Source organism: Dreissena polymorpha, chromosome 5 (assembly GCF_020536995.1).
Source record: "Dreissena polymorpha isolate Duluth1 chromosome 5, UMN_Dpol_1.0, whole genome shotgun sequence".
Classification (NCBI taxonomy): Eukaryota; Metazoa; Mollusca; class Bivalvia; order Myida; family Dreissenidae; genus Dreissena; species Dreissena polymorpha.
Window position 1 is genome coordinate 6096442 of NC_068359.1, and position 17046 is coordinate 6113487.

The 17046-nt window shown below is 36.6% G+C and overlaps 1 protein-coding gene across 3 annotated transcripts in view; it reads left to right on the top strand.

The window, feature by feature from the left end:
- Nucleotides 1-366: 366 nt before the first annotated feature.
- The window catches only part of LOC127882460 (uncharacterized), a 60724-nt gene continuing 44044 nt past the window's right edge, over nucleotides 367-17046 (top strand). Inside the window, exon 1 of one of the 3 annotated variants that reach the window (XM_052431100.1) lies at nucleotides 367-415. The gene's annotated coding sequence lies outside the window, so the exon portion shown is untranslated. Of the gene's footprint in view, nucleotides 416-13312; nucleotides 13406-17046 lie in introns of those variants that run through there. The other 2 variants (XM_052431099.1, XM_052431101.1) reach the window with 2 other exon arrangements.

Below are 17046 nucleotides of genomic sequence, written 5' to 3' on the forward strand. Positions count from 1 at the left end.
CCTGCCATAAAATGTTTTGATATGGTTAGAATATGTAGAGGATCTTCTTTACAACGGTACCATTATAATTAATATCGGACGAATAATAATGAAGTTATAACCATTTATATCGGTTCCGGGTTTTCTTTTCGGCATTTGCGTGTGTAAAAAAAAACGTTAAAACAGGCCGACTTTGTCCGCGATTTACAGGCCGACTACGACCCTGCCATAAAATATTTTGATATGGTTAGAATCTGTAGAGGATCTTCTTTACAACGGTACCATTATAATTAATATCGGACGAATAATAATGAAGTTATAACCATTTATATCGGTTCCGGGTTTTACCATAAAGATTTCCGGATAGTTCCGGGTTTTATACCTGCCCGAGAATACACGGGGAAAACCCATGTTGTTGACAAAGCCTGAATGGTAGGTGAGATTCGCTATTTTATATATTAAAGAAACATTTTATAAAAAACTTTTTGGTGGTTTGCGTTGTGGAGTACTTCTTAGTATCTCAATGTCATATAATTTGTGTCGAATAGTGTTCAATATAGGGTTATAATCGTTTCGTAGTCGTACCAAAAACACTTCGCACCAATAAACAATCGTACCAACTTGATATAGGAACTGCATACACATTTCGAATAACGTCAACGATAGATATTACTTCTATTAAAAGCTGTTGCGGAATGCGAATGCCATTTGTCTTTATTTTACGAATTGCTTTTTTGCAAATTAATTGTTATTGGAAGTTATTTAAGTCACTATTGTATATCTACACACCTTGCAAACAGGAAATAAGTTTGTGAAGCAAACCATGTAAAAACAAATTTTAAAAAGCAATGACATGGGAGCAGGGGAATTTTTCCTTAGAAAGCTATATGTGGCTAAACTAAAACCTTGTTAATACTTCATGGAATTTACAGTGTCCGACAAATTTCTTATTTTTCAGGTAGCCCACTGGGCTACCAATAAAAATATTTGGTAGCCCATAAAATTTTCCTACAAAATGATAAGAGGCAGGTTTTCATCTTTATTTTATTTCTTCATTTACATATACATAATATGTATGCATACATACATATACATAAAACAGCAAGTAGTCTGATGTACACAGTCAATATCGTAAATTAATGTTACAGTACAGGCACCTTGTACTTAAATGTAAATGTACCAAAGAAAATCATATACTACATGTAGATATTACATGTATGTGCACATGTATGTGTACTTAAATTCGGACAGCACGTTAAGTCGCAAACGTAAATAAAGCGTTTAGATGATCAATGCGATTGACTCGTATGGTGTTAATCAATGCAATACTTTAAGTACTGTCCGAATTTACGTATTGCATCCGTACGACACTTGTGTGCAGTCAGTATACAATACAATAATTGTTTCAATAATAAAGGAACTGATACAGCTTTACGGTAACGATACAGCGTGTTTACATGATATTTTATTAAGAGAAAATGTCAATGCCAAATAATTCGCGAGATACCCCGGTACTTTAGTTGAAATTCACAACGAAACTTTTAATGGAAATTAAATGATCTCAATGCTGTACACGCTACGAAATTTTTATTTACAAATAAATACACCCACGCCAATTTTCGCGCGCTTTTTATCAGGACAAAGAAATTCATTTCTTAAATGTAGAATTTTGTAACCTAAAATAGCTGTACACAACGCGTGCAAACCGTGGCAGGTTATTTACGCATTTTGCAATACAACGGTCCTGATTGGGAGCTTATTTCATCATATCTTTAAATAGAACCATATGCCGAAATTCATTTGACATTTTAGAAAATTTCAAACGTTTGTGTTTATGACTCTTATCGTCTATATTACCCACCCATAATTTGGTTTTAAAAATATAAATTGGGCATATATGGGATTATTGATTAACAGTCGATTAATCCAATTATTAATTGACATGCAAACTAATTAGCAGGTGTTAACCGCGTTCTCAAAGTTGTCATTAATATTCATTTTCGGTTTCGTTACCGTTTTGAAGAATCCGCTATTGTTTTGATTTATTTAATGTTTGGCGTCCTTGGATATTTAATGACATCAAAAACGTTGTCGCTATTACTCATTGTTGCGGTTAACAAAGAATTCCAAACTGCGGAATGATGTTGCATCATGTGCGCCAACTATCAAACCGGCTCTCAATATATTATTAGCAGACGACAAATGTTGATTCTGATTGGATGATTAAAATACACTGTTACTGTTTAAGACATTACCGCAAGTGATCGGTGACTGATTAGATAATTGATTGCACTTTGTTATCGGATTATAAGCAATACACAGTGTACAAACACATGGTCAGCGTGTTTATTCTACGTATGTTTGTCAATAAACCAGGCTACCGCTCTTATAGATTTATAGTAGCCCGGCGGGCGTCAGCTGGAAAATTTCAGTAGCCCGATGAAAAATTTCGGTTGCCCCCGGGCTCCGGGCAATGGATTTGTCGGACACTGATTTATATAGTCAGAATATTTGATTAAATGATATCTTGGATGAGTTTGAAAATAGTTCTGGACTGTTGACATGGCCGCCAGGGGGCGGGGCTTTTATCGGTATATGGCTTTAGTAAGAGCTTGGTTTGGGGCAGGGCTGATCAATCAGGGGGCATATGCATTTGCCATGACGAAACAGATGCAGCCATTCCGGGCTCTCTTGAAGCCGTCAACTGTGTTTCGTTGGACAGATGAACTGGATGAACTTTTTTGAAGGTCCAAAGAAGTCATCATCAAGGAAATGAAAAGTGTTCGCCTATTCGATCCCACTTGTGTAACATGCTTGGCCACAGACTGGGCATTGGTTTCTTCATGATGCAGAAGTTCTGTCAGTGTCCCAACAAGACTCCTACCTGCTGTCAGGATGGCTGAAAACTGTGCCTAATTGGGAGCCGATTCACTCATCCTGTTGAAAGCCGGTACGCTCCCATCGAAGGTGAAGCCTAAGCAGTTGTATATGCACTTCATCAGACAAGCTACTATGTCTTGGGATGTGAGGACCTCATTGTAGCTACAGACCACAAACCACTCCTCGAAATCTTGAATGACAGGTCACTCACTGACATCAGTAACAGACGACTTCTCAATCTTAAGGTTCATAATGGTGCATGTTCCCGGTAAGAAGAAACTTTGACCAGATGCAGCTTCGAGACATATGACAGGATGTCCTGAGCGTCTGGTGTTGCCTGGTGAGTCACCGGATACAGAACAAGAAGTGGATACATCTTGTCACGACGCACTGCCCTGCTTGTACCAGCATGCAGATGATATTGATGTGGCAGATGACTTCTCTTCGGTAGCAGCTGCAACATGCACTCTTAATGCTGTTGTTTCAGTTGTCACATGGGACATGGTACGTGTGGCCACAACATCAGACCCTACCTTTCAAAGTCTTATCAACTTCCTGGAGAGCAGACTTCCAGACAACTGTAGAGAACTACCAGCAGCACTTTGACCTTATCATCAGTTTGCAGCAAGCTCAAGTGTTGTGGACGGTGTGGTTCTAATGGGCCAAAGAATAGTCATTCCCCCAGCACTTTGTCAGTCAATTCTCAATGCACTCCATGCAGCTCACCAAGGACTTAGTGCAATGCGTGCAAGGGCCATGGATTCTGTGTACTGGCCAGGTATCACAATTGCCATTGCAAGGATAAGGGACCAGTGTACGCATTGCCATCGGACAGCTAAGTCAATCCAGCCCCCGTCAGACCTAACCCTGCCTGACTACCCGTTTCAGATGATATGCAGTGACTACCTGACCTTCAACTGTAAAGAATATGTGGTCTTTGTAGACAGGTACATGTACTCCAACTGGCCTATGGTATACAGATCAGAGTCTGGTGTGAAACTTCTAAGGGAGACATTTGTAACGTTCGGCATTCGGGAGGAACGAATGTCTGATGGGGGACCACAGTTTACATCTGGAAAGACTCGAGCGTTCTTGAGGCCTGGGGAGTTCGAGACAGAATTTCATCCGTCGCAAACCCACATGCCAACTGTAGGGCTGAGCTAGAGCTGAAAAGTGTCAAGGCATGCTGAGGCCATCCTTAATTTTTTTTTGTTTGGCATAACCCGACCCAGGTAAATTTTGGTGGGTAGGTAGGGATTTTATTTTTTTTTAGTATTTTTTTTTCTGACATTGAACTCCGAAATATACCAAACTGAAAGATAATTATCTAATAAAGCTCCAAGTCTTCTGTCTCTGGTAAAGATTTTTCTGCACCGTCCGTATCACCGCATGTGTATTTGTAAGTCTATTTTTTCTATAAACAACTTCGAAAATATAATATAATCGACGAAAAATACTTAATCTGAAAACGACAGTCCGAAAAATGGTACGCATTTTGCACATATAATGTGCATATCGTTTGACTACAGAAAATGGAAACAAGTAGCCTAGCAAATACGTAATTAATATACTATTTGGTTGACATATTACTTTAAAATAGCATAGTTTGTGAGTAAAAAACAACAAAGTAATTATAACATTTTAATTTCAATCAAGAACAGAAAGGTGCAACATCTTCGACATGTAACTAATTATTTAATTATCATCCTTTAATTCAGATTGATAGTCGGTAGAAATTTGTAAAGTAATCAGCTTAAAAATAATTTATTGAGTGTTACGCTTCTTTTCATTTGCTTTTTTATACGACTTGTGCCATCAGCCGTTATATTGTAGGCAGACGACAATATCAACTGTGTATTTCATTATCTGCGCATAAATGACCAAATATTACCCGATAGCGAACTCTATGTTGATTGGCCAGCTACCATATGGGCTTCAAATTGTTCATGGAAACAAACAGAAAAATAGTTTTAAAAAACACTCTGGATTAAAATGGCGGATGTTTTCAATGAAATTTAACTAGATTTATGCATATTCACGAATTATATTTTTCTTGAGCCAAATTCGCTATACTTTCACAAATGGCGAACGACAGCGCGAGCCCTGTAATAGTGAGCATTTATTCAAATAATAACACGTTCGCAATGCTCGCGCTGTCGTTCGCCCTTGGGTCATTTGCGAAAATATTGAGAATTTGAAAAATCTAAATGGCGAAAATCTAGTAAAATTTCGTTGTAAACATCCGCCATTTTAATCTGGACTGGTTTTCTATATTTGTCTCTTTGTTTCAATGAAAGTGTTCGCAATTCGAACTGTTAACGAAACCAGGTCTGTACCTGATTAGACATTGCTTGACCTTATTGTTAAAGAAGTGCAAATTGTAGCTGGCCAATCAGCATTGAGCTGGCTTACACATGACATGACGTTGTCGAATGAAACGTGAGGACAGGTGGAGCTATCGGATAATATTGGGTCATTCATGCGCAGATGTTGTATAATTTGAATACACATTTAATATCGCCGTCTGCCTCCAAAATAGCGACCGGTCGGAAAGTCGTATAAAGAGATAAGCAAATGAAACAAAAACGTGAAAATACCCGTCAATAAATATTTCTAAGCTGACCACTTTTTATCTTTCTACCGAACATTTACCGATCTGAATTAAAGAGTGATAATTAAATAATTAGTTATATGGCGATAATATTACACATCTCTGCCGATTGCCGAATTGAATTGAACGGTGATAATTAATTAATTTGTTTTTTTTACTCCCAAACTATCCTTAACGACAGCAGCGTATTTTAATTAAAGGGATACGAGAAAAACAGGAGCGGTTTAATTGTATTAAAAGTCTTATTAATCGCATATGCATATGTCAAACAAATAGGTGACTCAAATAAATACCGGTACGCGTTTTGTTCATTGCTATTTAAGATATCCTTGAAAGAGCATTCAATTAAATGACGCAAATAACCGAAAAGGATAAAAAGCGGAAAGGAAAAATTTAGCGGAAAGAATTTTCGGCGAGCAAAAATTATTATTTTTTTGGAAAGTAACAAACAAAAATTCAGTTGGGCCGATTTGAGTGGGTCGGTCGGGTTATGCCAAACAAAAGAATTTTTAAGGATGGCCTGATGGACAATGGTACTGCAACAGGATACCTGGATATAGACAAGTTCCAGAGAGCTCTACTGATGTACTGTAACTCTGTCGACCCGGAGACCAAAGTGTCCCCTGCATTGATTTTGTTTGGACACCCGATCCGGGATGCTATTCCAATACCAATTGGCAGATACACTCCTCATGAAACTTGGACTGAGTTGCTGTCTCACCCGGAGTTGGCGCTGGCCCGACTGCACTCAAGGGATCATGAGAGATGGCATGAGCACACCAGGAGGCTGCCACCACTCCAGGTGGGTGATCATGTGTACGTACAGAACCAGGTTGGGAACCATCCTAGAAGATGGGAGCGCACTGGGACTGTAGTGGAGGTTCAGCAGTATCATCAGTATGTCATTCGGATGGATGGTACAGGAGGTTCAGCAGTATCATCAGTATGTCATTCGGATGGATGGTACAGGCCGGGTGACCATCTGCAATCGCAAACATCTCTGAAAGTTCACTCCTTTCCACACCCCCTGCACACTAGGCTTATCAAGTACACCCACTGTAGATCAATCAGGAGAGGTAGTGGCCAATGGCTCGACTCTTGTCACAGCTACTTGGCCAAAGGTGTCTGTGCCTACTACTCCACCTGGTGATTTTGGCATGCCTGTCAGCCCTGGCACAGATCCAATAAGGACCACCAATCACGGGCGTCAAGCAGGGATGCTATCCACACCATAATCGCCAGAAGTTCCCCACACGCCTCTTAACCACAGCGCAGCACCGCCAAGGGGCTCATCGACAGGACTACAAAGACCACTGGCAACCAGTGATTCCATGTCAAAGTCGACCGACCATTCAGTGCTGAATCCCAAGCGCCTTAGTTTTGGTCAACCAAACAATAAGACCCCTACGCTAACTGCGAACCGAGTACCGCATGCTCTTGCTCATCTTCAACCGCACAACCAGGCTGGACGTAAAAAGCATCTTTTCGACCTTCAAGACGGGACAATGAGGGATAGCATTGTATTTATTAGAAATGTGATTTGTTATCGAACTGTGTAGACAATCTGTGTAGACAATCTGTGTAGACAATCCGTCTTTGAAGGCCTTGTTCCATAATTAAATTGAAATAGAATTGAGATATTATAATCATGAGACACATATTTCTATTAAAAAAAAAAAAAATTTTTTTTTTTTTTTTTAGGGGGGAATTTTTGGTTCTGAAAGGGGGAAAACCAGCCTATTTTGGTGGGGAAAGACGCCGATATTTGGCGTCTGTTATATAAGGTAAAAAAACCCTGTACATAGTTATTAAAGTCTCAATTACTGCATCCATTTGATTATACATGATTATAACATGTTATTGTATTAATGATACATGTTTACACAGTTATTTTACTATCACTATTTATTGTTTTACCAAACATTGTTTTTTCTAGGCTGGATTATACATATTTAGATGGCTTTTCACCTAAGAATTACTGCAATTTGGATCCTATCATCAATCCTTTAAAATGTGTGCTCTGAACATCATTTATTTCAGATTTCAAATTTTATAGTTCTTCAATATTCATTATTCTCATCTGAGTTCTCTCTCTTTTATTGTCCCCTACCGGTGAAACCGGAGGAGACTTATGGTTTGCGCTCAGTCTGTCTGTCAGTCTGTCCGTCACTCTTATTTGGATCCTGCGATAACTTTCAAAGTTGAAAGGTCCTCATATTTTTTCATGAAACATAAAATATGGATGGATGGCAATATGGAGATTATGCACGTCATTTCATTTTGTTCCTATGTCGATACTTATGGTTGCTATGGCAACAAATAAAAAAATAAAATAAAAATGGTGGAGTTTCACCGGTAGGGGACCATATTGCTTGGCAATCTCTTGTTTTTAACCAGGTTTTCCGAAGGAAAAAACTGGTTATTAGATTGGCGAATGCGGGCGGGCTGGCTGGCTGGCGGGCTGGCTGGCTGGCGGGCTGGCTGGCTGGCGGGCTGGCGGAATAAGCTTGTCCGGGCCATAACTATGTCGTTCATTGTCAGATTTTAAAATCATTTGGCACATTTGTTCACCATCATTGGACGGTGTGTCGCGCGAAATAATTACGTCGATATCTCCAAGGTCAAGGTCACACTTTGAGTTCAAAGGTCAAAAATGGCCATAAATGAGCTTGTCCGAGCCATAACTATGTCGTTCATCGTCAGATTTTAAAATCATTTGGCACATTTGTTCACCATTATTGGACGGTGAGTCGCGCGAAATAATTACGTCGATATCTCCAAGGTCAAGGTCACACTTTGAGTTCAAAGGTCAAAAATGGCCATAAATGAGCTTGTCCTGGCCATAACTATGTCATTCATTGTGAGATTTTAAAATCATTTGGCACATTTGTTCACCATCATGGGACGGTGTGTCCCACGAAAGAATCACGTCAATATCTCCAATGTCAAGGTCGCCACGACTAAAAATAGATTTAAAAAAAAAAAAAACTTACAAAGGGGGTTAATTTTTTTTGGTCATTTCAAAAGTTCAGTTTGAGTTTTCTCCCTTTATCAGATTTTTTTTTCACAATGAAAACCTGGTTTTGTGACAATTTTGTCCCTTGTTGTTTATGATTTGCTTTCTATAAGCTTTTTTTTCCTTTTTTATATATGACCCATATGAAATATATTTGCTTCTAAGTTCCATAAGCATATTTAAAAAAAAGGGCGATCACTTATTGTAAACTCTAATTCACTGTCAGGAATTGCATTCTGATATTGATTATTGTGAACGGGTTTGTTGTTTATTTCCTTGGTTCAATTTTCAGTGGATTTAAAGTATTTAAAAAAATCTGATGTAATTAAAAATAGACCCCGTCTAGACTGTTGTATTGGATTATTTTGTTCTATGCCAGGTAAATTATTTTTTGACTGATAATGTTGTTATATGCTGTTTAACTATTAATGTTCTTACAGCAATTTTAAGAATATTGTGATCTATAATAGAGTAAGTGAGTTTACAATATCATTCATTTGGCAATAGTGATTTGTTTAAACTGTACGGAAGGATTGAGGGACACCATAAGGATACAATCTTCTAGTAACTGTTGTGCTATAAATGTTCCTTCTAGCTACATGTTTGTATGTACAGCACAAGTTCTGGCCACATAGCTTGTGTGGTAAACTATTGGTATGAAAATCTTTTCTACATTCATTTTCCCCCGACCTCTGATTCAAGTAGGCCAGTTGTCAGTCACCATGTACTGGCATAAGTGCTTGCATAGTACTGGCGGCACTGGTAAGTCAGCTAGCCTAGGAAACGTGTGAGTTGCTTAATTGACCGCCATGATATGCCTTAATTATTGTTGAAAACTGTGAAAAGACACACAACAGGGTATGTACCGTAATTACTCTATGTTTTCGGACACTTAAAAATAATAAAATTTTTCGTGTCCGAAAACTTAGATACGAAAAATATTAACAAAATACAGGTGTCCGAAAACTTAGAGTCGAAAATGGAAGTGTCCGAAAATAGCGTCAATTGTATCAACGACTACCGGTAATAGCACGCGCTTGTAAAATACCATGCCGTATAGTATAAATTACAGTTATACATGTTTGCACTGCATTTTAAATAATTGTAAATGCTTAATTTATTTGACAAAAAGTTATTTCAAGGTTGTACTTTGACCAACGAGTTAAAAAATGAGCATGTGATGTACCGATACACGCTTGTATAAACCTGTAATTAACGCAATAAGAAAGCAAACTATGAATTCTTTGTTTGTTCATTTCCGATAGTTGTTGTGTAACACCTTCCATTGTTCGTAAAACTTGTAATAGGGTGCATCACAATTTGAAACATTTAGTATTTGTCACAGTTATTTTACTGAGAAGGGGTAGTACAATTGCGGTAGATAATTGAACTGTTTATTGGCACTACCCCTGGTAATTGTCATAACGCTTATGCTATGGAGCGAAACCATTGTTTAATACCGGTTTACAAGGTTATTTACCCAATAACGCAAACGTAATGGTCCATTGCCCTCAGGCATGCATCCGCAATGTTTTATGATGTTAATCTGGTTGTAAAACCCCATGATCGAAGTGTCATTAGATATCGAAAACAGGTTCCAAATCTGGTTAAATAGCGCTGTAAAATATACTGTCCGAAAACTTAGAGACATAAATAACGGACGAAAACTCGTTTGTCCGAAAATAAAGAGTCACGAAAAATAATTATTTTTGCTAAAAATGGGGGTGTCTGAAAACTTAGAGTGTCCGAAAACATAGAGTAATTACGGTATACGCCCATGTTTGTCATGTGACATTCCCAGAGTTCTATTCAGAGTTTCAGAAGCGTCCAGGTATCTTTTCATAGGAAAAGTATAGCTTTCCATTATAACTTTTGTCAAAACTGACTGCTTCCTGAGTCTTACCCCAGCACCTTTAAAAAAACAATACATGTAACAAAACTTTTCTTTTTCTACAGTCTTATCTTTTTAACCTAACTGTCTGTTGAATTGCCTTTCTGAATTTATTTGCAAAGTAGGCATTCTTTTTGTTGCAAAAACAATACACATGCAAGTGGCAATGATTGCATACTAGAATAGTAAGAGGCACAGAATATTTTTTATTTTCCCTTTTAAAAGATAACACCGAAGTTCTTCAATACAAGGGAGATATTTAAACCTGCTTTTTGATCACTGGATGCACTATCATATGACCATTAAACAACTTAAGCCATTATCTGATAATCCTGTAAATTCACCATTTCCATTTCAAAAGCAAAATCTAGCCAATATTGACAATAAACATGTTCAAGATAGTGAAAACACAAATATTTACTATTTTTTGCAAGCGCTGGTATAAAGGGAATTGTGGGATATAGTTGATGTCAAATCAGGACAGGCGTATTCCAATTGAATATGCATAAATCTTGTAGAGCAATTTATGGGCATTGGGCATTTTTCACATTTATTTATAACGACCAATCAACCATTGAATTTGAGATGAATGCAACACCTGCATTTTTAGTCACCGGAGGGGACTTCTGGTTTTCACTCTGTGTGTCTGTCACACTTTTCTGAATCCTGCAATAACTTTAAAAGTTCTTAATATTTTTTCATGAAACTTTAAACATGGATTGATGGCAATATGGACATTATGCACGTCATTTCATTTCGTTCCTACGCAAAAAATTCTGGTTGCTATGGCAACAAATACACTAGAAATACTGCTGAAAATGGTGTTTTTTTCTGGATCCTGCCATAACTTTTAAAGTTCTTCATATTTTTTCATGAAACTTTAAACGTGGATAGCTGGCAATATGGACATTATGCACGTCATTTCATTTTGTTCCAACGTCAAAAATTCTTGTTGCTATGGCAACAAATAGACTAGAAATACTGCTGAAAATGGTGTTTTTTTCTGGATCCTGCGATAACTTTTAAATTTCTTCATATTTTTTCATGAAACTTGAAACATGGATAGATGGCAATATGGACATTATGCAAGTCATTTCATTTTGTTCCTACATGTATGTCAAACATTCTGGTTGCTAAATTGGCAACAACAAAAAATATTCTGACAATGGTGGAATTTCTGACAATGGTGGAGCCGGTAGGGGACTTATATTGCTTAGCAATAGCCTTGTTTTTCCTGAAAATATTGCAAAGTGGAAAATAATTCTTTCTTTAGGTTGTGTGATAAATGCATAAATGCCATACGTCCCTGATTGTCCGGGATTGTCCCGGAAATAAAGAACATGTCCCGCAGCCCCGGAAATCTGTAAAATGTCCCGGATTTTACAAAATCCATACATGTATATACATGTACATTAACCTAGGCTTAACTTAACTGCACCTTGAATCAATATTCCCACTAATCCGCAGCGTCTCCATGGCAATGCCTACCTGAATAGGTAACTACGCTATTTATATATATATATATAGTGTCAAAATCGATCAATTAACAGGGGTCCTGTTATATCGATTGTCTCACATTCGCAGTCAAACCGAAAAGGCGGCATTTTTTAATATGGTTGTTAATTGGCTTTAATATACTTCGTTATAATTTCCCTCGGCGTAAGGGCAATGGAGTTTTTCACACATCTGAAGATTCCTGCGGTTGTGATTTGGTCATGCGTGAATAACCCTGTGTCAATATCAATCTATAGTTTCAGTGGCTTTGTTATACCAAGCACACTTATCGGTCCGTATTGTGTACTCCTCTACGATAAAATTGTGGACAGTTACTTTGGAGACTTTTGATTAATGTCCTTGTGGAAAGTATGCATTTAATGCATAGTTCAGTTATATCAAAACATTTATTTTTACGCGAGATTAAATTAAAAAAAAAACACACACAAACAATGTGTATCTTTATCGTCTTTATGACAATGAATTAGTGAAACAATAACTGTAACATTACTAATTAAACAAAATGCGAATCGCCTATTAGGCGGTTATATTATATGATATTACGTTGCTAGGCGCACCTGCCGCTTACATCATTTTAACAAGATGGCGGAGTTCAAAGAAAATAAATTGTGACTCGGCAAACATGGCAAATAAAGATTGAATTAACGATGGTGATCATACACTTATAAAAGAATAATGAAATGCCTCTGATAAACAACGATGCATAAAAACGTTTTAGATGTTAACAATATATTTATTAGTAATGTACTCAATTTACTATGTGATAGAAAAAGCGTACCAAAAATGCATATATGTCTATATATATTGCTACATGTAGACATGTCCCGAAAAATCGGCAAATATCCCGGAAAATTGAACTCAATGTCACGGAATTGGTCTGTAAATTTATGGCATGTATGTCTATGACTCGCAATTCTGTAATTACAGAACTGTGGTAAAGAAGCATCATTCTTATAAAGATGGGTCGAATTTCAGCTTCTTATGTTTAGATACATGTATCTGAATATTTTATACCAAAACTGGATATTTTTACTGACTAAGCAAAATTTCTGACCGACATCATGGTAGACTGAAAGTACTCATGACAAGACATGGATTTTGAATGGGAATTTCCAAAGTACAGCTTCCTTGTTGCCTGTTTGGTAATATATAAGATGTAAAGTTTAAGTGATAACATTTTAACACACCATGTAAAAACATTTATTGTAATTTAAAAAGAAATTTGACCAAGATTAATAATTAAGAGCGGTTGATAGCTAAGTCATTTGACAATTTAACCCTTCTTTAATGGTTGATGTGAATATACCATAGTGTTGCACATATAACAAGTGTAAGATTCAACTTTAAACAACGTAATCATACTACAAATATACAAAAACACCGTATCAATGCTATTTATAGTAAATGGTTGGAAAGTCCTGTTCTATTTATAATTATGTATATGTGCAAGCAGTTATTGACTGATTCTTTGTATTTAGCTTCAATATATTCTATAAGGAATGTATTGTGCATTGTAAGTACTTGCTTTTTATCGTTTCAGATGTTTTGTTCAACATTTTTTACAATATGAACTTCTGTACAGTTTACAATGTACAACTTAATATTATCAGATTTAAATTGTTAATCACATGCCTTAGCGCACTGAGGGATAAACAGTTACTGTCCGCTAAGGGATAAACAGTTATTGTCCGCTAATTTTCATGGAGAAACGCTATCACATTTATATTCAAAATGTAACACATTTTTGGCTTTTTTTTATCTAAGAAAAGGCAAACTATTAGAATGTCAGTATTGCATGGTGTCCAATCTAGGTTAAGTTTTTGGTACGTGTATGCTAGTTCCTAAGGAATTTCTTGAAGGATTTCATTAACCCTTTCCCTCTAAGAAGCAAAGTGAAAATGACTATGTGCAAACAGCATGAAACCAGAACAGCATGGCTATGTGTAAACAGCATGAAACCAGAACAGCCTGAGTGTAACTCACAGACATGTTCCGGTTTAATGCTGTTTGCTGCTCATCAGTATGTAAGGGTTGGAATTGAAGCCTTTAAACTTGTATCTTATAAGAAAGGTCTTTAATTAAATTAAACTTTCTATTAAGGGACTATTATTTCAATTTCAACTCAATATCTGAAAGGGTTGCATTAAAAAAATCGGAAATCGGTTATTATAGAGAACATTTCAAAGTGCAACAATATCTATTGATACAAACACGAACACTTAACTTGGTACATGAACATGACTGTGGTGAATATATTGTACTGGAAAAAATAAAAAAAAGAGAATTTTGTATCTTGTTAAATCTATGTTAACAGACCACGTCTAGCTATGAAATGTTGGTAACTGCTATAAGGAACATTGATTTTGTATGTGTTAACTATATTTTTAGCTTACCTGAGCACAACGTGCTCATGGTGAGCTTTTGTGATCGCTTTTTGTCCGTCGTCCGTTGTCGTTGTGCGTTGTGCGGCATCAACATTTGCCTTGTTAATTCTCTAGAGGCCACATTTATTGTCCAATCTTCATGGAAATTGGTCAGAAAATTGTTTTCAATGATATCTTGGATGAGTTCGAAAATGGTTACCTTTTTGCTTGAAAAACATGGCTGCCAAGGGGCGGGGCATTTTTCCTTATATGGCTATAGTAAAATCTTGTTAACACTCTAGAGGCCACATTTATTGTCTGATCTTCATAAAACTTGGTCAGAAGATTCATCCAAATAATATCTTGGATGAGTTCGAAAATGATGCCGGTTGGTTGAAAAACATGGCCGCCAGGGGGTGGGGCATTTTTCCTTATATGGCTTTTGTAAAACCTTTTTAACACTCTAGAGGCCAAGTTTATTTTCCAATCTTCATGAAACTTGCTCAGAAGATTTGTCCCACTGATATCTTGGATGAGTTCAAAAATGGTAACCTTTGCTTTAAAAACATGGCTGCCAAGGGGCGGGGCATTTTTCCTTATATTGCTATATATGGCTATAGTAAAATCTAGTTAACATTCTAGAGGCCACATTTATTGTCAAATCTTCATGAAACTTAGTCAGAAGATTCATCCCGATAATATCTTGGACGAGTTCAAAAGTGATGCCGTTTGGTTGAACAACATGGCCCCCAGGGGGCGGGGCATTTTTCCTTATATGGCTATATATAGTTAAACCTTGTTAACACTCTAGAGGCCACATTGATTGTCCAATCTTGATGAAATATGGTCAGAAGATTTGTCTTAATGATATCTTGGATGAGTTCGAAAATGGTTACGTTTGCTTGAAAAACATGGCCGCCAAGGGGCGGGGCATTTTTCCTTATATGGCTTTATAAGGCTATAGTAAAATCTTGTTAACTCTCTAGAGGCCACATTTATAGTCCGATCTTCATGAAACTCAGTCTGAAGACTCGTCCCAATAATATCTTGGACAAGTTCAAAAATGATGCTGGTTGGTAAAAAAACATGGCCACCACGGGGGCGGGGCTATTTCCCTTATATGGCTATAGTAAAACCTTGTTAACAATCTAGAGGTCACATTTATTTTACGATCATCATGAAACTTGGTCAGAAAATTTGTCCCAATGATATCTTAATTGGATTAGTTCGAAAATGGTTTTGGTTGCTTTAAAAACATGGCCACCAGGGGCGGGGCAATAATCCTTATATGGCTATATATGGCTATTATAAGTAAAACCTTGTTAACACTCTAGAGGCCACATTTATTGTCCAATCTTCATGAAATTTGGTCAGAAGGTTGGTCTCAATGATATCTTGGATGAGTTCGAAAATAATTATGTTTGCTTGAAAGAAAGGGCTTCCAAGGGGCAGGGCATTTTTCCTTATATGGCTATAGTAAAATCTTGTTAACACTCTAGAGGCCACATTTTTTGTCCTATCTTCATGAAACTTGGTCAGAAGATTTATATCGATAATATCTTGGACGAGTTCAAAAATGATGCTGGTTGGTTGAAAAACATGGCTGCCAGTTGGCGGGGCATTTTTCCTTATATGGCTATAGTAAAACCTTGTTAACACTCTAGAGGCCACATTTGTTTTCCGATATCGTGAAACTTGGTCATAAGATTTGTCCCAATAATATCTTGTTTTCTCAGGTGAGCGACTTTGGGCCTTTCAGGCCCTCTTGTTTGAAATACTGTACAAAAAATGTGTTGATTTTCATGGTTTATGGGCTTGTATTACCAACAATATTTCCTATTATACTTATTATTCAAACAATTCATTTTAGAAAACAACTCCTGAAACTCTGATAAGAACAATAAATATTTACATGTGTATGTCCGTTACAACATGCTTTCATATGCTTCACTTGTTTAATTGTATGTATGCCTTCAATACCTTGCATGTGTACAAGAACACAGACAATGAATGATACATGTATTGTGATTAAATCTTCTGATACCAAAGTAAGCCAAGTAATATGATATGCTCACACTTATTGTCCTAAAAGCCTCAAATAATAGGCATAACAAGTCTATTTTTGGGAACTGAGTGAGCTAGCCATATCACGCAATTGCATTCCGCCAGTTTATTTTGAGTGTGTTTCTACAACTAAGGATAACAAGTTTACAGATAATGGAATTTATCACTTTCTGTTCGTATGCTATGAATATTCTGGTAGTCTCTTTGATAAAACTGATGAATTGATTGCTAATTATTTTATGATGGTTAATTTGAAACTGATATACCGGTAATTTGTTTGTTTAATGTAAATATATCTAATTGAACATGTATATTAAAATATTATATTCAGCGATTTATTTCCTTCTTTATAAAGTACAGGAAAACGACACTAATTCCCTATGCAGAAAATATAATATTGACAACTTGACAACAGTTGGTTATCAATTTTAAAGTATTTGTTAGCAACAAATAAAATACACCAATTTCCCAATCTGAAGTCTTCATGACACAAATTTTCCCAATTTCATGCTATTTTTCTCAATTGGGCTTGTTATATTACTTTTCCGAATTGGGTAAAAAAATTCGCTGATATTATATTATATTATGCACATGTGATACCAGTAGGTAATTCTATCATGCATAATTTAAAAAAAGTGTCCAAACCTATTGACTTTTTCATAAAAAAGGTAAAAGTACTAGTTTGGACAAGACAAAAAAAGTCTTCAAGTGTATACATTTCATTTGT